Genomic DNA, 24,558 nt, shown 5'->3' with positions numbered 1-24,558 from the left:
GCATTTTCTATATTGTGAGAGAGACTGCAACTCTGCCACTCCTCCTCTCATCCCCTTCTTTACAGCCTACATCAAGAGTGGTCCCTCACAGCTTCTTTTGTTCCTTCCTTCTGCTGTGCAAAGAGACGTGAGGAAGGGTCACCACACTGTACCCACCCCTTGAAAGATGGAAATAAATTGTAGCAGGTACATGATTAATTTAAGACTCTGACTACAGCTTTGGTGAGGCATTTTGTCAGGATTCAGGATGTACCTGGCTCCAACTCTTTCTGTTTATTAGAAATGACTATGGCAGACAGAAGGGACCAGGCAGTGACCAAGCTCTGGCTTTTCTGTAGGTCATCATCTGTTATATCATCACAAACTGAAGTCAGCTGTGGCTGACACCAATAAAAGTGGCTGAGAACTGTTGTAACCGAAGAGCAGACAATACCCATTTGGACCGGTGGTAACCATCACCAAAAAGCTGTTACTTTGTAAGGTGGCCAACCATGAAATGGCATCATGCACTGAGCTTTAAATTATTCCTCCTTCCACGACAAAAGATTACACTGCAAGAGTTGATTTAGGGTGCATCTCAACTAGCATTTTAGTTCAGATCATGAATACACTTATGAAGCAAATTTCCCAGTCATCTCCACTTACCATGCTTTGGTTTGCATCACGAGTGGCCACAGGGCGCACAAACTAGATTTCTTTCAGATGACTCTACAGTGAAGGATGCCTCTCCCACCACCCATGGCTGTTCAGTGCACAAGACTAGATTAAAGGTAATTGAAGTAATACCCTTTTGCCCCTGAAATGTGTACAGTATGGATATCAGGCCCTCAGCACCAACTTACTCCATCACCAGATCCGCTGCTATTGCACTGCACGACCCACTGTTGTAGATACAGCATCAGACACACGGGCTCCTGGTTTTTTATTTGGATCAATACAACGGGGGCAAAGCTGCAGCTGAATCCTCAGTGGCTGCAATGCTCAAGAGCAAATTATAGTATCTGGGATAACATACAAAACTCAGGATTAAAGGGAGTAGTATCACTGAAGGAGCCTGATTCAATACTGCTGCTTTTGGTGGTAATAAAATCCAAGAAATTCCTGATTTTACCCTTTTGTAAGTAGGAGCATCAGAACCTTGTACAGTGTTAGATTACTGCTCCTCTAGCATAGGCTATTACTGATTTTACTCATTTAAAGAGATGGCTGTTGACACTGTACCTTCTGTTTAGGGAGGAAGTTATTCTGAACAGTATTCCCAACGGGACAAAAGGAAAACAACAGCAAATCAACAAGGCATTCTCCCAACTTCTGTGCTTTTCTGTGGGGAAAACATTTATCACGTTTTGTTAGAGCTACTAACGAACAAAAACAGAATATTCTAGAGACATTGGTGACCTTCTAGCACAGGGAGCTGTTGAAGAATTCACCTTCTGTGCTTGTTTTCCTTCCAAAAGACAGAATCAGGCTCCTGTTTCTTGAACTTTCTGTGACATTTCTCATATTTTTTCCTCTTTGTTAATCAGTGATGATTTTGGAAGGATATTATTTGCATTGTATTCACTCCCACATTTGAATGGTACAAGGAAACTATAAAAAGTGAGCAAAACATCTAAATGACAGCAGATAAAACCCTCCACAAACCTAAATACTGACTAGAATAGAAATACTTTAAGACGGCAGACTTTAGATAAATGCTGCTTTCAGATCCTGGGTTAAGTCCTGAGTTTATGTCACAAATGCAAATCCAGTGATATTAACTGAATTGTACAGGAGGTGAGTGAATACGGTGTTTTACTTGTAATGTCTAGTGCCACAAAGATTGATTTGTGAAAATATTAAAAAAAAAATGATAGAGACATTTCCATCTTGTGTCTTTTATGGTAGACAGAAAGAAAGGGAAAAGAGAAAAGCAGAATGATGTTGGATGGGAACCAAAGGGAATCCATACTCCAATTTTATGAGTCTACCTGTAGAAACAAAGGACCCAACTATCACCACATACTCTCCAGGATGCATCAGTTCTAGTTCACACGTGCTCACACATTTGCTCCTTCAGCACAAGATTTTGATTTCTTCTATGGAAGCCCAATCAACGATCCAAGGGCATATTCACAGTGATCTGACTAGCCTTAGCCTCAATGGCTTCTTGCCATGAGCTCTGAAACGCTGCTGTACACGCGGCTGCTCAGCCTTTCCCTTTCCCCTCTACTTGGCCCTGCTCAGGGGAGAGTCCCAAGTACCTGCTTCGTTCTACAACACTTACATACTCTTCTGGCACAATAGAGGGGAGAAAGCATGTCAAAAACTCTTGTTCCTTTATTTCTCCTACTTCAAGGCTTCTCTGTCTTTTCATCTCCTTCAGCACAGGGGAACATCTGGGCAGAGGACTTAAGCGTTTTCCCAGTGAACAAAAGGTATTAGAAAAGAATCAAACATCAGAATTTACTGAACAAGTGATCAGCTCTTCTCAGTCTAATGCACTACAATATTCGTGAAGTTTGGAGTTTTTAAAAAGGCAAGAGCTTTAGAGAGCTCCTTGGGGCTAAAGCTGATGTCCATCTCTTCTTGGATAAAAATACTATGCATCTGAGCATGTCCCAGATCCTATATTCCTGAAGTATTATGTCTATGAGATAAAGAACCTTAATATAAATATCTAACCTACCAAGTCATTTTTTTCTACTAATAGATACATTTTATATCTTACAGGTAATATGAGGCACACAAATCCAATGTACATACAAAAGAAAAGCATAACCTAATGGAAAACAACTTCAGAAAATTATTTAGGAGAAACTAAGCTGTTCTGCTTCCATGTATGGTGATCCCCAATCCTGAAGTACAGCCACTATATAGATATGCCCATTCAATTGGTATTTACCCTGAAGAGTCATATGGCAGCTCTTTGACATAGCCCTAACAAGGCTGTTCTCATCCCCCCCTTTTTTTTGGCCTAGAAAGAGCTCTCACTGGAGATCTCCCCTCAAGCACACTGAACAAACTAATTTCCACCTCAGCTTCTATATTACAGCTCAAGCTGAACATTTGGCTTTGAGTCAGCTGCGTGTCCTTAAATAGTACACAAACTGAGCATGAACAAAGTCATTGAGAATATTCTAGCATCACTTCCTTGCTCTCGCTGTGACCATATGCAGAGCTTCAAGGGTTTTCTATTATTTTTAAACAAGTATATTGCCACCTTCAGAAGCCTGAGTAGTGTTTTGACCAATAAAGCCAACTCAGAGCTCTGTTTGACTGTCTGCCTCAGTTCATCCAATGACTGATTTCTCTTTGCTCTGGATGTTGGATGCCACAGTATCCACTTAAGGTTGAATTAATAAATCAATTTCTAGTGCTGTTTCCTCTGTACCCCCTTTCTATGGCCCCCAAACAGGTCCCGTGGACAGACACCCGACAATCTGTGTGCTGCAAGCCCCCACAGCAGCCTCCTGCTGTTGTCACAGCAACCCACAACAGACTCCACAGACACAGCAGGGGGAAAGGACAACAAAAACAAACAAAAAAAGAGAGAAAGAGAAAACCTTCCAATCCTTCAGGTTTTCAGTAAGTGGCACTCAGAAGTGCCAAGCGCCAGGAGGTTTCTGCTTCCCGTACACATCGTACCCCTCTATTTTTGCCTTGCACCTTGTGGCCTCGCTGGAAGAGAGGAGCCTGGAGAGATCCGGTTCATCAAGGACTCAGCCCTCTCAGCTCGGGGGAGGGGAGGACGCCTCCTCCGCTCTCCCGACAATGCGGGAGCGCACCTGCAGGCAGGGCTGCCGCGCGGGGCCCCGGACAGCCCGCTGCCCCACAGGCCGGGCACCGGCCGGCCCCGCACACGCACCGCGGCGGGCGGGGAGACTGTGCCCGCAGGTCGGAGCACGATCGCGCCCGGGCGACGGGGGACCTACCCGGGAGGGCGGGATGCCCGGCAGCCGTGAGCCGGGGTGCGCGCAGCGGGGCTGGCCCCCGGCACCGGCGGGACGGGGCGGGGGTGCCAGCTGCCGCGCCCCCTTCCTGCTGCTCCTACACCAAGGGGGCAACGCCAGGAGCCAGCCCAACCCGGCAGGGAGGCAGCACGGCGCCGGCGCTCTCCTCCATGCCGCCGGCGGGGCTCTGCCCGCCCGGCCGCGGCGTGCTCCCGGCCCGGCCCGGCCCGGCCCGCCCCGCGGCGCTGACTCGGGCGCCTGGCGGCCGGGCGGCGGGAGCCGCTCTCATTGTGACGTCTGCAGCCCCGCGTTCTATTTATAGCGCCGCGATTGGATTTCATTCATGAAACCGGGGCCGCGCGTAAAGGGGCGGCGGCTGGAGGCGCTCCAGCGCCCGCCGCCGCCGCCGCCGCCGCCGCCCGGCCCGGCCCGGCCCGGCCCGGCCCGGCCCGGCCCGGCCCGGCCCGCACCCCGGCACCGCCCGGCCGCTCCCCGCTGCAGGCCCGGCGAGCCTAAGGGGCAGCCGCAAGCAGCGCAGAAAACAGGCAGCCGCAAGCAGGGCGCGGCTCGGGGACGCACTCTCATTCTCCGTCCCAGCGCTAGCGCGCTGGGGAAGCTTTCTGCCATGTCCTCGCACTTGAAATGGTCAAACGCGAAACCCGTAGTCAAAAATAATACACACACATAGGTACTCTACGTGTAAAACAAACACACACAAAATTAAACCACAACCCCCACCCCCCTTAAACTGACTTAATCGAGATGTGGAGTTTTCTACCAGTGAAAATGGCTTGAGGCCCTGTAACTGGGAAAGGAGGTCACGATCCCCAAAGAGGTTCCCGGCTAAGAACGCTGCTCTCCTGCTCTTCTATCTACTGTTTGGCATCAGCAAACATGCAACCGACCCTTTACTGTCGTGATGAGCTCGGGCACCGCTGCTGTGGCTCGAGGTGACTTTTGTGATGCTGTTGTGACTGTCAGAGACAAAACAGTCTCTTAGAGCAAGCTGCACTCTTATGGTAGCACAGAAGTCTCCTGACAATAGGATAGTCAATTTTTGGAAAACATGTTATAAAGTTGCTTTAAAAAGACTGCTTCCAATAACAGTTAACAGTACCAAGAACAGGTTAACACTAACCAACTGCATTTGGTTATAATCAATTACTTGCATTTTTCAAATGCCCAGAAGCCAAACTCACATTAACCAGGTCAGACTGCAACAGTTTTCAATTTAGTACATTTATGTCAGCAAGAATTACAGTTTGCAACTTCATATCACAGGAGGCTATTACGCAAAAAAGAACAATGCGTATCATTGCAAATACTGTTACTTTCCTAGCTTTGCACAGAATTTGGATAGATAAGACAAATGCATCAGAATTTAAAGCAACTCTATGACCCAGACATCTGCCTAGAAGCATATGAAGAAAAATCAAATTGATAATGTGGCCAACGCAAAGCACAAAAAAAAAAAAAAAAAAAAAAAAAAGAAATCACACATCAAATCCTATAACCTACAGATTTGTAATGAAGAGTATAATTACCTTCCTTTTTTTTTTTGTTTCAAGGTCTATATGAAAAATGTTTTCTCTACAAATGAGGTCTAAAAACTTGTTATATACAAGAACAAAAATCCCTATGTATTCACTTGTCTCTAAGATGCTCAACTTTCAGGAGAACACTGAGACCCCACTCAGTTTAGGTGGCTGGTCAAAGCATACTCACCACACTCTCCCTACAGAACGGGCAGGACAAAACCAGGACCCGCAGAGTATGCTGAATCACGAGCAAAAGAAATGGTAAGTTTTGACATATTCACTGGTTGGTTTAATAACTGAAAATTGATCAGTGGATGTTTGTGTTGAACATCTCAGCATATTCTGAAACCTACCAATACAGAGCACAAATCAGAATGAGATTCTGCACAATTTAGGAAACACTTCCAACTCTACAGCTGTGAGATAAAGTGAAAAGAAGAAAGTGTTTTGCAGGTGTGGATTTAAAGAGTTACAGAATTGATTCAGCTGGTTAAAAACCAGAAAGTAATTAATACATCCACTCACTCAGTTCAAGGCAGCAGGAAGAAACACTGAAACTGTGTGTGTGTAGGACAGAACTGAAGTGCAAGAAGAAAGAAAGACCGAGGCAACGTCCCATCACTTTTTCTTTTCTTCCAAGACAGTCCCAATAAGAGCTACAATTATCTCTAAGGATTTATCAGGAAACTCCTATAGACTTTTAACAAAGGATTCTTACAAAATCCTTTGCTTTCAAAACTATTCAGTTCCTTTCTCCATTTGCACAGCTATTGAAGAGACAAGCATGGAAGGGTACTGAAGATGCTAATCACACTATTAGTATAGTCTGTTAGCAATGACAAGAAATAAATGCATACCACCTCTGTTTAAGGATGATGCAGCAGATTCACTTGTGGCACAGGTATAGCTGATACTAACTTTTAAGTACCATCTGCTTACGAAATTATTAGAAATGTATTTATGTGAATGTAAAAGTAATTTCTTTTCCTGCCGATGCAGGCTTAGACCTGTTATCTAGGCTCATCTGAATATTGGTATATTACCTTTGCTCTTTTGAGAGGATACGGAACATAACCTGTGGAGTTTGCCACTACTCAGTATCAGTAAGATTTGACACCTCTGTCTCTCTGGGGGGCGTGTTGTGAAGTTAGAATATAAGCAACAAAGCCTACCTGTCTATACTTCTAAGCATCACTTAATTGAACAGAATTTTCCCATTTTTATATAGCATTGTACATCTATACTAGGCTTCAATCACCTTCTATTAGATTAAAAGTAGTGATAGGGTAGTAAAGAGGGTATTCATCTTACTGGACTGTTCCAGTATGGCAAATCTTAATTTCTTTTCTTTGTGAACTTTCATTTCACATTTCAAATAACCACTTTTTGCAGACAAATCACTGAGCTAGAACCCCACCTTTTAACTAAACACACCCAGAATACCACTGCTGCAACCACTGTGGATTTTCTAACTGTCAGTAGATTAGTTAACAAGATGTGGGAGATCATCGCTGTAAAGCACCAAGACTTGCTCTAATTCTGACTCATAAAGCCTCTGATTACAACAGAAATTAATTTTAGATATGCTTACAAGCTTGTTACAAAACCTTCCTATAGGAGAGAAGGAAGATGGCAGGAAGAACGGAGAAAATGTTATTTTTAATGCATAACAGTCAAATTGAACAGAATACAACAATAACAGAGATTAGTCAGGTGATTAAAATGGGAGAAAGAAATAGGGCCTTGCTTTTGCTAGGGATAAACAAACAGTTTCTAGTTTCCTTGTTTTATTCTGTTCCATCAAAGGGTATCCACAACTCGAAGGCTTCCCAAGCAATGAAAGAGCTGCATGCTCCTATGCAGTTTCTGTTTGAGTGATCATCTACAGCAACTTTTACCATTCAGTGCTTTTCCAACATAAATGTGTAACTACTTACACAATCCAGACTGCAGCTTTTGCAGCAGAGTGTAAAATAAAAACCCCAGGAACATTAGTTAGAGTGTCTCTGTCCTCTATCACATAATCTTATTGGACAGTAGTTAATTTTTTCCACTCATTTAAACAAACAGCACGGTTTTGACCATAAACTTATTTGAGATGCACACCTTTACACATGGCTGGAATGCATCTCTAATAGGGTGTAAAGCAACCAACAGCTTCCAGACTTTGATACATGAAAGCACAGTCATAAACCACAAGTATTTCTACTGAGTTTACATAAAGCTTTAAAAATATGAGTGCTAAAGCTTTACTCAATTAGATGCTTAAATGTTCCAGCTAGCAGGCTTGGATTTGAATTTTCTTTTTTGCTTGTTTGTTTTTAGGGGTGAATAACAACTAGAAGGAGAGAAGAAGGAAAATTGCTTTACAAGCAACCCAAGGAGATGGCATTGGATCATGACTAGCATTTAACTCCATAGTCTGGCTTTACCAAGTGTCTATAGCTCTCTAAAACATGCTTATGGGCTGCCAAGTGTCCCAGCACTGCATCGCCATTATATGCTTTTAACAATACCTTGACGACTTTTGAGAAAATTAAAAAAAAAAAAGAGAGAGAGAGAGAGAGAGAGAGAGAGAGAGAGAGAGAGAGAGAATAAGATCTGCATTCACATCTACAGCAAAACCTACTTCTCTAGAATGATACATTGTTTTCTAAACCACAAAATACATTTGAAAGTGTAAACGTGAGGGCATACTCCCACATGTTCCAACATCTTATCTGTTACTTTGGAGCTAAATTAACCTTTTGGTTTTGAGAATATAGTTCTCAGATGATTAAAAAACCATCAGGTGTCCTGTATCTGGAGAGTTGGTTTAACTTCAGAAGCTGCTCCAATGTGCTCTGATAGTAGAACTCCTTAGAGAGCTCTCTACTAGCTCAGAACTGCTGAAGCTCAGTGCCCTCAGGCCCTTCCATCCTCTGCACTCCTGAGACACCAGAGAAAGGATCGTGAGCAGACAGGTTGAAGAAATATCAGTGAATGATAACAGGGGTGCAGGAAGAGGGTACTACAAGCATTTACTCCAGCCTCTTTGTAAAAACTCTTCAGGAAAAGGAGGAAGTGGAATAGTCCATGCTCCTCACCACCCCATGACAACCTAGGTCTGCCATGTCCACAGGAAGAGCTATCCTAAGCATTCTAAGTTTGGGGTTATTTTTTATATTACAGTGCACCAACCTTCTGAGAAAGCCTGCATCCCAAACCCAGGCTCTATGCCATGTGGAAGCAAGGAGGTCTTCCCCTACTGCAGTTCTAGGTAGGATCTATCACAGATGCCTGCTTCCAAAATAATAAAAAATAAAACAAAATAAAATAAAAATCTACTGATGTGGCCCTTTGCTCCTTCCAAAGACTCAAGCTTTTAATTCAGGACAACTGAAACTATGTCCCCTCTGTTCTTAGTAGTAACACCCAAGGACGTACATAATTTCCTAAGCCATGTTACACACTGAAAGACAGTCAGCATGGACAGCTACAACACTGGGCTTGAGTGTGCACTGAGAGAGGGCAGAACTGATGTTGCAGAAGCAGCCTGGGACAGTCCAGAAACGAAAATCCAAAGTGTAGGACAAACTGGAGCTTCTTCTCCCTCTCCTCTACCCCTGAATTCAGGGACCCTTTCCATTAGAAGAGCTTTTAAGAGTATGCTAAGAGTAAAAGATTTTAAGTGGAAGTAAAATAAGCTTAAATGCACAAAGAAGTTAAGTAAATCAAAGCAGGTTAAATTATCCCATATAGGCATGAGCTTTATATTGCATCTGGCAGTCTCAAAGGGACAGAAGGTGCTCTCTATAGTCCATGAATCCTGCTTTCAACAATACAGCAGAACATGAATGAACGATGTACAGCCAAAATAAGGAGACATGTGGTACTTCATTTATGGACTTTACCATCCACCCACTGTATGCGATATACGTAGTCTCAGCCAACTGGCAGGATGTGAATTGGAATATCAGACTTCAATGACGGGAGCTGAGTAATTCTTCTTTTTTCCCCCCTCACAATTAGGCTTAGAGGCTTTAATTATGTGGGTAGGTCAAAACCATTTCTAACTACGTCTGTAATGGATTGGTATATACTCCATTAGATTTTACCCGTAAAAAATTAATAAAGAGAATAAACACCTTGAAAAATCCACATAAATGCATATTTTATACACATTGAAATAAAATTCAAGTCATTTCCTGTCAATACAATTTTTGTATTAGTTAGTGGGCTTGCATTCAGAACTGTACTTTTCCCATGGCAAATACTTCTGCATTCACAATTAGCTTTCTTTTCAAAATGACTATACATTGTATGCAGTCCTCTGACAAACTGATTTTTTTTTCTTTAGTATCATAAGGACAAAGTTTAGCATTTGATGTAAGGATGCTTCTATTTAATGATGTCAGCATGTATTCTCAACCAATTGTGAAATAAAGCAAAATGATTAGGTCAGTTGTATCTCTTCATAATATCTCATACAACTCTGTCCCAGTTTTCAGAGACAGAGACACACAACATATACAGTGCTATCTCCACTATATGTTATAGACATTCTAGAATGGGACTGAACTGAACTGGGCATTTATTGATTTGTTAATTTTTAGAAATTATTCACTGAATTCTAAATTCAGTCCATGGCACTGAAACATAGGAAACTCCATCTGAACATAAGAAAACATTTCTTCAGAGTGAGGGTGGCTGAACACTGGAACAGCTTGTCCAGAGAGACTGTAGTCTCCATTCTTGGAGATACTCAAAACCTGACTGGACATGGCCCTAGGCAACCTGCTTGAGCTGATCCTGCTTGAGTAGGTGGGTTGGACCAGGTGATCTCCGGAGGTCATTTCCAACTGCAACTATTCTGTGATTCTGTGATGTCCTACCACATTGAATCACACTTGTTTGGGGCCTAAATATCCTGTAATTCACTAACTTTAATCATTCAGTCTCATTTACTTCTGTACAGGCTGCAGAGTCTGGCCCAAAAGAGGGAGCGGACTCATTTTTGTGGTCCCAGTTTGCAAAGTTAGGTGTAGCAGGGTGCAATTAAGCAAAATAAATTTTTGGCTGAATACAAACAGCAAGAAGAACAGCTGAATGGTTATATAACAGTCTCCCAATGGAAGAAGTGGAAGAGTTATGGCTCACTGCATTTAAAACCCAGAAAGGGCAAGGCAGTATTAAGAATTTGTTGCACGGTGTAGTTTTGCATTTTTTTTTTTTAATGGTAACATGTTTGCAGCAGCTTATTTTTCTGTCATATTCTCCACTTCTAGATCCTCAAATTACAACATGAATAAGAGATTTAATCAGTTTATAATACCAATTCCAAACAGAAGTTAAATGGGAAGAAGTGGCTAGTAGGAAGGTTTCTTCATAAATATTTATCAGTTTGCTGCTTGGCAAGGGAGTGAAACTAGAAATGATTGCATCAAAATACCATGACTTTTCCAACCATCTAAAGCATGACTGCTTTGTCAGCCATTTCCAGTATTTAAGGGGTTTTCCAAGGTATAGATTTCATATGAATGGTTTGCATTATACTGCAGTCTATCGGAGTGCTAAATTTTCTACAGCTCACTAACCAAAATTAAGACTAATGGTATGCTTAACTCAACAGTGAAAGTTTGACTAACATGAAAAAAATTAGTCTAATTTCTTGACAATTCCATCCCTAAGCACTGCCTCTGTTCAGACTGCGATATACTGGAAACACATTTTCATCCCAGAATAATCCTTTATTGCCTTTTCACAGGACAACATATACACATAAATGAAATGCTAATCCCGGAAGCAAATCCTCACCTTGAAGAACTGACTTCATGTCTGTACTATGATAATCATGTATCACATCAGTAGTGCTGACATGTGCACAACTGTGTTAAGAGCTTATCATAACCTTTCTGCCATTTAATCAGATGTTAATGGCATTCAAAGCAACTTTTTTTTTTTTTTTTTTAAATGCACATTCCTTTTCTATCGGAAATGAAATGAGTCACAGTGAAGAACAGTCAGTCGGGAAAGACTTTTCTGTCTACCTGACCTTCTGGCTGTTCGTCTGTCTCCCTCCTCTATGTAGGTCAGTCAAAATTGACTTCTGAGTATCAAATTTTAAAGAAACACTGGTACCTTGGGACCCCTTTATATTGCAGCTTTATACTGTAAGAAGAGGCTTTCAATGGCAAACAGTCTTTGCACCTCACTCTTGATCCAAGCTATTGAGCTTTAAAAGCCATATATGAATGGAACTGCTCTCATTCTTTATAGCATAATAAACGCTCTCCCTGCCTTTCAAAGCATGTAAAATTCACCTAATATATTAAGAGCCTAGTAGCTTTATGTGCAAGAGATACAAAAATGTAGTCTAAAGTTTTAGAAGCTGAAGTATTGCTCAAAGATTACATACCTTCTAGAGGCACACTACAGAGATCTCTGTATCTACATACCATCGCTGCTCTGAAGTTGTTTGTATTCATGCTATAAGGAGATCATGAGGACAAGTCTTGAACAAAGATCTCTAACTATGGGAACTGGAAAGCAGAGAGTAGGGACGGGGAGGGGAAGAAAACCAAAGCAGATTTTCTCCCCTCTTTCACAGTTGTGTGAGACTAGTATTATTGGTGTTCGAATTGCTGTTGATATGCGAGAACAGCAGCCAATAGCTATTTGCTGTTCTTTCCAGGGCGCCAAACCAAGAGAGCTGGATTAAACACTAGAATGAAGGGCATCTTAATTTCATCATCATTAATCTTTGAGAAACAGTCTTGTGAAATAAGACTTCTTCTTCTACAACTCTTCCCATAGTTAGCTATACACTAAAGTAAAAAACCCAATTACAGTTTTTAAACCTTTTATAAATCTTACTGAAATGGATGTGGAAAAGCTTCCATTGACTCCTATGGGCTTCAATTCAGACGACAATTCAAAAATAAAAAGTTTTAGAAGAGAATTAGTTGCAACATGCAGGTCTTACAGATGAGTAAAAGCAGCAAGGCATATAACCTGAAGTAACTGAAACAAAATAGCACTGAAGCATGTATCACTTTACTATTTTTTCACTAGACTATTCAAAGAATGTACTGCTTTGAACTATGAATTTTTTTTCTAAGATTACAGCACAACTCTTCAATTATTTTGTATAGCGTGATTCAGCACAGTAGCAACACTGTGGCTCTAATCATTCAAGATCCAAATTCAAAGTCAAATCTGAAACTCCTGTTACATTCTGCATATCCTCTGCTTCTGAAACACACTTTGCCAGAAACAGAAAGCTTTGCCAGGAATGCAAGACTTTGTGTCTATTACAACCATTCACACAGTTTAATGACATGATTTGGTTACACTAGCACAGATTTCCATGCAAAGGCTGCGCTGTTCCAACACAGACAAGTTCAATGGGTTAAACTGGGTTATACCAATGCAAGGTTCACACTATCCAAATACGGCTCTTCCATATTAACGGTTTATTCAGTATGTCTAAACAAATCTAGTTACATTTTTTTTTGTTCCCTAACAGGTCAGGGCCATAGATCATATGCAGAAAGGAGGAGATCATGTGGATTGGTTCTGGTGGATATTTTCCTCCCCCTGAAACAGTTTATATAAATTCTAGCAAAACTACATGGCTGAAGGGTTACAGTTACTGTAGAAATAGCAGAGGAATGCATACAAGTAACCTACTTTGGTATTTTGAGGAAGAAACCTCAGAAGCAGGAAATGAAGAGAGTTTGCACGTTTCACTAGCAGGCTGTTTGATGGGCCTTTCCCAGATTACATTTAGGAGGAATAGTTATCAAAAGTGACTGTCCTCTTCTTTAGGAGGAGCTACTATTGCCACTATCTGCTACTATTTAACCATCAAATGTGAAAATATATCTTTCTTCCACACATATGAAGTTTTCATAGAGGATGTGGAACTTACTACCTCCAGGGGCTGTCCAAGTATCACTGTAAAGAGCCTGAAATACAGAATAGAAAGCTTGAAGGATTCAAGGTACTATACACACTGTATGATTTGTGGAGTAGGGAAAGAAAGCCATCTCGTTCCAATCACACACACACAAACAGAGAGCTGCAGAGTTTAAATATGCCAAGGACAGAATTTAGCTTCACAAGATTGAAAACAAACTAGAACCACTAGCATAGTTTTGCACTTAAACTGGTATGTAGGGCCCTTTAATAAAATCACAAGTATTCCAGTGCCTTGAAATTTCTTATGCATTCATTGCTTGGAAGTCATATTGGCAAAGTACCATGAATTCCGCTAACAGGTTTTTTTTTCTTTTCTTTTTTTCTTTTTTTAAATAAGGTAGCAAGGCACGTAGCTTTTGATTTTTAAAGAACTCATTACAGTCTTCTCCAAGTCAGGGCAGGAGTCCTTTGGGGGGAGGGATAAGGGGTGGAAGGGAAGAATTAGAAGAGGTATTCATTTTATTTGCCTCCACAACTACTGGCAAAAGTGCTATACCATGCTTGCACTTCATAGCATTTCAGAAGCTTTGAGTGCACTAAACACATCCTATCACTCATCTCCAAAATAAAATATTTTTGCAGGAAAAAATACAAATTATTTACAGAAGCAACTGCCAACAAAATGTTGTTAAACTATATCTGTTACAAAAGATGGACAACTTCCCACCATTCCAATTTTAAATAGGTGAATAGCACTTATTTTTCACATTAGGCTTCTATCTGAAATTCAGAACCACAGCTAGAATGCTATTGTACTCTTATTGTGAGGGAAATGTCGACAGTTACTTAATTATAGCGTTGCCAGTGGGAACCACAATTGCAAACACAAAGAAAGGAGGATTAAAAGAATAAAATTCACCCCTGGAGAAATTCCAATGTAGCCAGTTGTACTGCCTCAAGAGAAGCCTGGGCCCACCAGTCTTCCTTAGAAAACTGGAAAGTATTTGTTGAAATGTTACTATGGATTCCTCCTTATTTAGTGACCAGTAATTCCACAAATATTTCTATGCATGTATGACAGTGGAAAACATGTATCTGAACTAGAAGAGCCAAATTTATGGTATCCAAGTATTAAGCAAAAGACCTAAGTCACAAGAATTGAAACCTGTGGACATTCAAAAGGCCACAACAATAAATAAAATCTCTTTTCTTTTTAGCAGGGGATACATTCATCTCAAGTCTAAATGGTACCTGTTGTCCAGAACAATTATTTGATCATTTGCCCATTTATAAGCCCTGTTAGAAGAACATTTCACCTCTGATACAGTGGCAAAAACAAGCAAGCAACTGAAGCCCAGGTACTTGGAAGCCTGCGTTTATGTTTCTATTAGTATGTTAAGCTTACCCCCCCCACACAGATCCTGATCTAGAAAGCATTAGGCCATTGTTTCCAAAAGTATGGAAGACAGGCTATTTCAGGTAGTGAGAGGATGCTCTGGAGGCAGTGCACTCCTTTCGTATCACAACCTGGATTTCTTGTGTTGGGTACCTTGCCGTTTAAGCTCCCTGAATCAATGGACACTTCACATCAGCACTGCTGTCTTGATTCCCCATCTATAAACTGGTATTAGAATTGTTTCTCGACTCCACACAGGTTGTGAGAATCATTCATTCTGCTTTATCAAAATCATAGAAAAGCTCGTGAAGAAACTGAAATCTGCTTAGGACAGAGTTTGGACAGTCTGTGATAAATACTGCCAGAGAACATAAATTTAATTAAGAGGAAATAAACCAAGGAACACGGCAACACCATCTCTTTCCCTACCCCACAGACACACAAAGCAGTCCCCCAATTTTACTATTCTCTAGTCACAAGCAATCACAATAGAAATAGCTCAACAGTTTTAAGATTTTAAATTTCTTCTGCTACATCTAATTCTGCTGGAAGTTACTGCCTTCACAGTGCACACACACACCCCCTCTGCCAGTTTTGCACAGTCCAGAGCTTGGTTTTTACCTGTCTTAACTGGAAGCTATATTAAATTGCCAAACTCTGCACTGAAGTGGCTAACACATATATACGCATTATATTCCACTGACTGTGCGGGGAGAGTAAGCTCTGACAGAGCAGTAGCTTCTTAAACTAGAGAGCTAAATTTACTACTACTCATCTCATAATGCCTAAAGTGACACAGAAGCCCATAAGCAAATAAGCTGTGACCGAGATGTTAAGGAGCAAATAACACCTCTACAAAGAGATGCCTTCCAAAGATAGTAGCATTTTCTGACTCTAGCATGTGACTTTGTAATAAGGAAGTTAAATTTTGTACTAGAATTGCAGATATGTTCTCTTCAAGGAATGAGACCCAGTCACAGAAATAGGATTCCAAACCATCAGTTCGCAGAGTATATTCCATGAGAACAACATTCTTCTGTAACATAATTACCCAGAAATTCCTTTAGAGACAGAAAATCAGGCTAGGTAGTGAGACCTGATACTGAGAGGGGAGATGGTGAGAAATACTGGGGTTCTTAGATGTACCATTTGCCTTAATGAGTACTTTTATGATGTTGAGATCACTCTTATTCGATATTAAATAATTCATGGCATCACAACCTGTATGTGTGTAATATTATATACTGGTTTTCAAGAACTGCATTACCTCTGAAATGACTTCTATTTTTGTTCACTAAAGTATATGTTTACCATGGGTGCTGGATGGGGCTCATTAAATTACTAATTAAAGCTATTAAATTACCAATTTTGAGGGATCAATTCAGAGCACATTAAGACAGCCAGAAATCCAAAACAAACCTACTGTCTCTTTACTTCAGCAATCCACCTAACAGGCTTTGAATGCTGAACTCTCTTCCTTCTGGCAGTGTTAACTCCTTCTTTGGATGACCCTCCCTGGCCAAAACACTGAAGCAGTTATTCCTAGGGCTCATTAAATGTTCTGTCTGGTCATACGCAACAGTTGGAGGGAGCATTGGTTTTGTGTTTGTTTTGAAAGCCCAGAAAGAGATTGCTCCCTAAGCTTCCTGACAAGATGCTTGTTTTTATTCGCATTGTCACTGTGTTTTCCCATGAACAAATATTTATACTTCAGAGGAAATGTTTCAGTAATATGTATCAGGATAGCAACACAGTCACTTCCCTTTCCTTTGTTATGAGAAAGCAATTTTGCTTACATGAGAACGTAAATAGATGGACTCCCTAGAGATGCCTGGGAAGTGGGTCATTCTTGTGAGGACCCTGTCTTGAAAATAATGGCAGCATGCCACTGTGTTAGATGACTTGCGGAGGTTTCGTTTGTAATTGCAAGAAACCAGTATGTAACAGATTTGTCTGTTCTACTGAAAAGAGGAAACAATAATTCTTTTACAAACCCTGCCTAAATTAAAGTAATTTTCCTTTCTGACAAATTTTAGTAGAATGTTCTGTTCCCATCTGCAGTATTATATGCACATTTAGTACATATGGCAAGATATAAATCCACCTTTCCTATTCTTTTTGAACATAAAACAGACTGAAAAGGCCAAGGGATGAAGATGACCTTATTTCATTGTCTACTGTAAAATTTTAGCAGGGGGTTGGACTACACGATCTCCTGAGGTTCCTTACAACCTGAATTTTCTTATGATCCTTAAATTAGGGAGATGTATTTCACTTACCAACTCTTAAGGTATGAACCAGCCAAAATCTGGCTCAGTACATAAATGTTTCAAAGCTGGGTATGAGATTTGGCAAAAGCATTATTAATACGTACCTGTAATTCAGACTGGAAACAGCCCCACCTTCTACATAGACTGCTCAGAACAGGAACAGAGAGGGATGCCTGGTTGCATAAAGAAGTTGCATATTTGTGGTACAAACCCTGTCTTCACCCCAGGAACCCACTTGTTTCCTCCATCTGCAATTACTCTGAATAAGCATTCACTCTTGAAAATTATACTTAGCAGCTTCCGTTTCTTTGATGCTTTGAAAAAATCCTTGACATCGGGTCAAAAGCTACTATGTGCAGAAGCCACCCATTACCCGAACTCCACAATAACACAGATCATTTATACAATTGTTTTTATCTACTGGAATATCATAACAAAGCTGACTAATCCTGTAAGTGATTAATTACAGGACTTCCCAGATAAATTCTTCAGTATAAAGTACCCCAAGTCAGAGATGCTATAACTTTAAAATACCTGAACAAAAACTACTAGACTGAATAGCAGTGGTGACAGCCAACCTTAAGTTAAATGAGCTGCATTTTTTTTTCCTTTCTCCCTGGAAATACTTACCTCACAGGAGAAAATAATGTTTGTATCCATTTTACCAGCTTGATCAAAAGCAAAATTCCGTTAAAGATGTTTTATGTCCTCCCTTACTGTGGTTCTCCTGGAAAGGGGGAAGGAGAGAGAGAGAAAAAAAAAGAGTAATTTCTGCTATTTTCTGTCTAAAAGTATAATCACATGCAATATCAAAGACATCTCTTGTAGTCTATTTATATGGTAAAACAGGCCTGCAACAAAAACAGTCAACAAAAGAGTCTTTCAAACATATTAAAATACTGGTAAACACATATCTGCACTAAAATACAAACCTCTGACTCCAATGCACTGAAGAAGTCATGGGTACATAAATGGGCTTTTGAGCATAACTGGAAATTGATACAGCTCTGTCAAAGAAACCTTGTTTTTTTGAATAATGTTCCTCTGAATATAGATATAAAAATAACCCTACCTGTCACAACTAAACACTACTGCATCACAGTGAACTAGTTCTTCATAGGTTAGCTAACGGCCTCTAAGGAGGGTTTTTTGCCCACCTTCTAACAGGCAACAAGACTGTCTAAAGTATGAGCTGACAGCCTGATGACACATAATTTGGGACTTGTGTTGCTTCCACCTTTAGCCCCAAATGAAATGAATTATAGAAGTGCTGTGTTGGGTTTGGTAAATGTTTGCATTATTGTGGCTTGGGTCTCATCCAGGAGTAAGGTTAAGGTTTTCCAACAACCTAAGGTGGGAGCAAAGTTGATTTCACCTCTGATGCTGCCTTGGCTGCTCAATGATCCAAGTAGTATTCAGAGGTTTCAGGCTAGTCTGAAAAGCAGAAGTGAAAGGTGGATTCTTCAGCTGAAGAGACTAATGGCCTGCTACATTTTTCTAGGCATTTCCCCTTTCTGAACAGCAACATTTCAGAGCAGAATTTAGGACTCAGTCAGTTTATCACAGAAGTCCCTGCCTGCTGTAGACAAACTTCCCCAGCCTCAAACTGACAGTGGGGGTGAATGCAGAAAATGAGGTAACACCTCATGCCACCTTTGTGGACTATGCAACCCTCTAAAATTCACACTAGAGCTAGAGATATCCCTCATTGTCTCTCCAGATGCTTTTATGTAGACAACCATACAGAATATCACATCTTTGCTTTTCAAATGTCCTGCACCTGGGATGGAATAACCTCATGTAAGAGCTGGGGATCACCTGGCTAGAAAGCAGCTTTGCAGGGAAAGACCTGGGATTTCTGGAGAAAAAGAAACATGAGTCAGCAGTGCAGCAAAAAAGTCAGCTGCATACTGGGGTGTACTAGCAAGTGTGTAGCCAGCATTTTGAGGAAAGTGATCATTCCCCTCTATTTGGCACTTCTGAGACTGCATTCAGAGTATGGGCTCCAGTTTAGGGCTTCCCAATGCAAGAAAGATATTGACATACTGGAGCAAGGCCAGTGGAGGGCCACCAAGCTGGTCAGGGGACTGGAGCATGGGATATATGAAGAGAAACAGAGAGCTGGGTTTGTTCAGCCTTAAAAAAGAAGGCTGTGAAGAGATCTTATTGCTGTCTACAACTACCTAATGTTAAGGTATAGGGAAGATGGAACTACACTTTTTCAGAGATGCACAGCAGAAGGACAAGAGACAACAGGCACAAGGTGGGAAAAAAAGGAAATTCTTTTTTTTTGTTTGAGTGTGGTGGTCAAACTCTGGAACCCAGGCCCAGAGAGGTTTTAAGATCTCCATCCTTGGAGATATTCAAATCCTGACAGGACAAGGCCCTGAGCAATTTCCTCTAAATGTGCCTGCTTTGAGCAGTTGAAGTAGATGACCTCTGGCAATCACTTCCAACCTACGTGGTTCTGCCATTCTTGCACTTTAATTACAACCTACCAATACGCTCTTTTACCTCTTTCCCAACACAACGAAAGCTTGTTCTCACCTGCAACGGCAAATATGAAGTGTACATTTGACTTGCATTTAATATCTTCACTGATTTTCTACATGTGAATTTTATATCCCTCCAAAAGTACCTCTCTTCTTCTGCCTCCCTCTTGACCAAACGCCTTTGCCACTTAGCCCTAGGCATTTAAGTGGCAAGGACTGTATCCCTCTCCTTTAACTACCGTGTCTCACGCAACTTCAGTTGTTGAGAATCTTATGTTGTCTATTGCCTTCACCCTATCTTTCTCCAAAACATGCCCTTCAAGCCTCCAGAAGCAGCTCCCTTTGTGAGCCCTATAAATCACAGACTATCCCACAATGAAACAAAACCCAAAACAATGAATGAAATAGTGGTATTTACCACACACAGGAATCTCAAACTATTTAAATACCTATTTATGTGATACTATACCACTCATAAATTTTGTTTCCTCAGTACTGATGCCAGATTAGAAATCATTTGCAGCTTCTTTCAGAATATGCCTTTTTAAAAAGAGATCTGATTTATCTGATCTCATCCATTTCAACCAGCTTTTCTTGGCTTTGCCCTCATCAAAATCCACAGACATGGCCTCCATGGATACATTAAGATCCTTCTCATTCTCAAGCAGATATGCAAAGTCCTTCCACTAGCTCATTCACGATTCTTGCTCAGAAGTCATTAATTATTTACATTATTGTCCTGTTAAAGGCCATATTCAGACTCTCCCGCTTGCAGAGATTTTTAATTGTTATGCTGTAAAGTCAACGCCATTGTTTAAAAGAGTATAAACAGACAGAAATGTAGTTAAACCTGATTTTCATCATTACTAAAGCATAAGCCTAAAAGTTCAACTTCATAGAAAAGGATTCTCTCATAGGAAAGGATCCCTCCTCATCTTACTTCCATTTTCTGCTTTTGAAGATAGTTTGGACTGTAAAAGAAAAGTTTTAATCTTAATTAGCATTGCGTTACCTGATTACAACTCCAACTTACAAAGATTTCCCCTACCACAGTAAAAGTGGCAGATCTTCTATTTCTGTGATGACAAGTCTGTACTCTGGAGAACACAGCAACTAAACCCAGCATGCAACTCCCTTACCTGAATCCTGAGCTGGAAAGAGAGCTGGCTTTATGCAACTCCTATCCTGCATGCCTGCCCTGGAGAGCACCAGTTCCGGCAGCAGCAGCACAGTGCCCTCCCTCCGCCACACGCTCCTCGCCCAGGCAGGAAACAGGCTGCCACCTGAACTAACACTCATGTACAACAGGTTGAGGGCTTCAGAAATACACTGGATTTACAGCATGTCTGTGACAGCTGTCCTGAGCATGTGTACTGTGGTGCTGCCTGCAGACCACAGAGAGATTAAGAAAACTGAAGACAGCTGCAGCAAAGAGTAACTCAATGAGGGACAGTTTATATGGTCTACCTCTCCAGAGGGGGGAACTCGCTTTAGCTGGGGAGAAGAGGGGGCAGGTGATATAATTGCAACGGAAAGGAGGCCCAGAAGGAACACAGATGAGACCATGGGAAATGCCGGCCTTTCTGGATGGCTCCTCAGGATCAATACATAATCCAGGACGTGCGACCTGGCCCAGGAGCCTCTTCTGCTGCGGACAAGTTATTCCTCTAATGCAATGACAGTAGAGAAAACTCATGAAAAACAGCCTGATTTTCTCCTCAAACCTACTTCAAGTTCACCTTTGAGTTATCTGATAGCCTGTGTTGATGCAGTCTACTTTTCTCCTCCTGCCTCTTTTTTGTAAGGATTATTACCAAACTAACAATATTGCAGAATTTTACACTCCCGATGTATTTAAGAGCTTCCTTCTACACAGAGTAGCCTGTCGTCTCTACATATTGATTTACAGTTTCTGTAACATTACATGTTTTCAGTATGTCCGCTCTAAATCTCTTCACCAAGCTTCAAGGGTTTATGTGGAAGAAAAGTGACTGCTTATAAACATGATAGTTCTCTTTTGTTTAATATGGTCTTACTTAAGCCTTTGCCTTTAAAAGTTCAAATATTGGAAGAAGTAAAACAAAGAACAGAACCTTACACCCCTGTTACCATAATCGGTACTACGACACACCTCACTTGCTGTACGTGGTTGAACAGACAGTAGAAATTTTATTTCCCACTGACACCTAAGCCAGCACTTCCTCTGAACAAATTCTCAAACCCTTAATGTTCCCCAACCTGTGCTAAACACAAGTGTTTCACCTTTCCTGCTTCAGTTTCAAAGGAGTTGTATTCACCAGATGTCTCCCTTTGAGATCTAGGATTTTTTTTCCATTTCGATTACACAGATAAAAGTAACCGATCACATGTGATGTGCGAATACAAGATACAATGCTTGGTGAGGAGCTGACAACCAGGTTGTAAAAGACGGGTTACTATGATTTCCGTTAACACACTACCTCAGGAGAGTACCCACAACGAGTCAGTTAAACAGCTGCTACGCAAAACTTTACGTGCTGAAGCTCTAACTTCCCATGCTCCCAGAGCAGGAAAAAGTTTTGCCTTTTCTCATTCCTCTTTTCTGATAATTGCAAAAGGGCAGGGTTTACCTCACTGCTTCTCCCCAGAGCTCATCAACAACTATAAGGAACAGAAGGGGTTCTCTACCTTCATCCTTCTGTCAGGCTTTTTGGAGACATGTCCTCCTTCTTAACCTCTTGCATCTGGTTGTCTACATGCATTTGCATTGTGTACCAATTGCAAATTTCATTCACATAATGCAGAGACCCATTAATAATTTAAGATAAAAAAGAAACCCAAGGGCAGGAAAATTCCATTTTTGCTCCTGCAATGGATGCTACTTTGCTAGTGAGTCAACTCAAGTTATCTTTGTGCATGCTACGTTAATTCAGTAAATTGCTTTTCAAACAAAGTGCATTCAGAAAGTGCCCAGAGAAACTATACGAGAGGAAATTTTAATTTTTATGACGAATGCACCAGATCAATACCCAGAAAGAGAAATGCGAGTGGGTTTTTGTTTTGCCTATCAAGTTTTCGAAACGACGGAGCAGCCAGAGCACAGCACGCGAAGAGCCCTCTTCACGAGCAAATAAAAACCACATCAGAAGCTACCGCCAAATACCTCAAAGCACCGCTTTAAACCGCGTGAACGGGAGGAATTAAAAACACTCGCCGCCTCAGAAGCTTCGCGGCGGGACCGCCCGCACGCCCAGAGGCGGCGTCAGCGCTTTCAGCCTCACCGGGGACGGGACACGGGTCCGGCCGGGCAGACGCGGGCTCCCCCCCGCCGCCCCCTCAGGGCGCCCCGCTCCTTGCCGAGGCGCCCACGCCGACGGGCGCTCCGGGCACCCCCGGGCAGTGCCTGCGGTCGCCGCCGCCGTCCTCCCTTCCCCTTCCCCTTCCCCGCCCGCCCCGCGGCAGCGCGGCCGGGTGGCCGCACCTCACCTGAGCGCGGAGCGGGACCCGCGGGGGAAGCGCCAGCCGCCGCCGCCGCCTCAGGCTCGGCTGTGCCCGGCGCGACCCGCCTCCTCAGCGGCGCGGCCCAGCCAACCAGCCCCCTGCGGGGGGAGGGGGCACTGCGGCGGGGCGTCACGTGGGCGCGCGGGGCACGCGGTGCCGTTGCAGCCGTTACGGCCGTTGTCGGCGCGCGCGGCGCGCTGCGGCGGGGCTGGGGGGGAGGGGCGAGGCGGCGTCCTGTGGTGCCGCCCGCCTCCCTCAGCCCAGGTGAGGCGCGACGGCCCCGGCGCGGGTGTAGCCGCGGCCCCCGCGGGGTCACCTGCCCCCTCAGGCCTTGGGCAGCGGCGTGCGGCGCTTCCTGCCCTCGGGAAAAATCACTTCCATGAATTGAGGCGCTTCCGAGGCAGGAAATCCTGCGCGCTGTGAGCCGGCCCGTCGCCGTGTGAGGGGAGCAGGCCCTCGGGCCGGGCAGAGCCGGGCTTGGAGGACCGTCAGGTAGCGGCGGGGGTATTGCCCGGTGGGTCAGGGCGGGCTGCCCCGGGTGAGCTGGCCACGGCCAGGAGCACAGCCCCGGCACTGGTAGCATTGTCTGCCAGCGCATTGGGCTGTTGCACCTTCTCAATGCCTGCACACTGTTTTTTGTTTTTTTATCCTTTAACGTGGAGGCTTGTGCGGGTGCTTGGAGAATTGGCGCCATAAAGAAAGGCAGACTTCGGACATGGCTGCGTGGCAGGGCAGGTGTGCGCTGACTGCAAGCCTGCTGCTGTAGGTAGCGCTGATGGGTGACCTGGGCTCAGCGGTGAGCAGCTGCCATACAGGCTATTAATTGACCTGTGTATACGCTGTGGTGGCTAGCGTGTACCGAGGCATAAACTTCTGTTATTCAAGGTAGCCAGGTTAAATTACACTTACCTTCAAAATTCACTTGCCATAAAACAGTTGAAACTTCTAGATACTCTCTAAAAGCGAAATTTCCTCCCCCCCTCTTGAATATGACTAACAAGGAAACCTGCGCTCTACATAAGCAGAGAAAAGAGGAAGTATTGAACCTAATTGCAGGTTCAGGGCACGTATTTTTCTCTTCTCGTCTGCTGAATAAACTTCACTGTGCTCTTCACCTCAGTTTCTCCCTCAAAGAATTTTACTGCTGTGTTGTAGCTAAAAACAATGCTAAGTCTGTTTGCCTTCTAAAATGCTTCCCATTTACACTCTCCTCATGGTATCTGGCATCTCTGTCAGTAATACGCCGACAGAACTCTTTGAAGGGAACAATAGTGGGAAGTCATAAGCAATCTAGCTCTGTGGAGTATTTAGGAGCGTTGTAGAGCATATTGTTGAAACGCTTAGATAAAGTTCAGGAAATGGCCCAATAGCCCAGTATTAAAGTAAGCCTATCTCCCTATTTGGTGTCTTGGACTTGATGTTCAGTCCTGGGTCTTTCTGTTTGTGGGATCAGGAGGAATTTGGAGGACTGTGGAGGCTGTGCAGTCAACCTGTCTACGGTTGCTAATGCTTCGCAGTGACTTTTCAGGTTGATTATGGAGTGTTACT

The 24,558-nt window shown here is 42.6% G+C and overlaps 1 protein-coding gene and 1 long non-coding RNA gene across 6 annotated transcripts in view; one reads left to right on the top strand and one right to left on the bottom strand.

Moving 5' to 3' along the window:
* RHOBTB1 (Rho related BTB domain containing 1) overlaps positions 1-23,116 on the bottom strand; it is a 56,811-nt gene extending 33,695 nt beyond the window's left edge. For 3 of the 5 annotated variants that reach the window (XR_010389659.1, XM_026122679.2, XM_064513706.1), the window contains exons 1-2: positions 22,996-23,116; positions 17,669-17,765 (exon numbers count right to left, since the gene is read on the bottom strand). The gene's annotated coding sequence lies outside the window, so the exon portion shown is untranslated. Of the gene's footprint in view, positions 1-3,914; positions 4,241-17,142; positions 17,212-17,668; positions 17,766-22,995 lie in introns of those variants that run through there. The other 2 variants (XM_026122688.2, XM_026122696.2) reach the window with 2 other exon arrangements.
* An 89-nt stretch (positions 23,117-23,205) lies between these two features.
* The window catches only part of LOC135328689 (uncharacterized), a 181,227-nt gene continuing 179,874 nt past the window's right edge, over positions 23,206-24,558 (top strand). The window contains exon 1 of the long non-coding RNA XR_010389660.1: positions 23,206-23,502. This is a non-coding gene — a long non-coding RNA (uncharacterized LOC135328689). The remainder of the gene's footprint in view (positions 23,503-24,558) is intronic.

Source organism: Dromaius novaehollandiae, chromosome 6, assembly GCF_036370855.1.
Source record: "Dromaius novaehollandiae isolate bDroNov1 chromosome 6, bDroNov1.hap1, whole genome shotgun sequence".
Classification (NCBI taxonomy): Eukaryota; Metazoa; Chordata; class Aves; order Casuariiformes; family Dromaiidae; genus Dromaius; species Dromaius novaehollandiae.
This window is presented reverse-complemented; position numbering and strand designations above follow the sequence as displayed.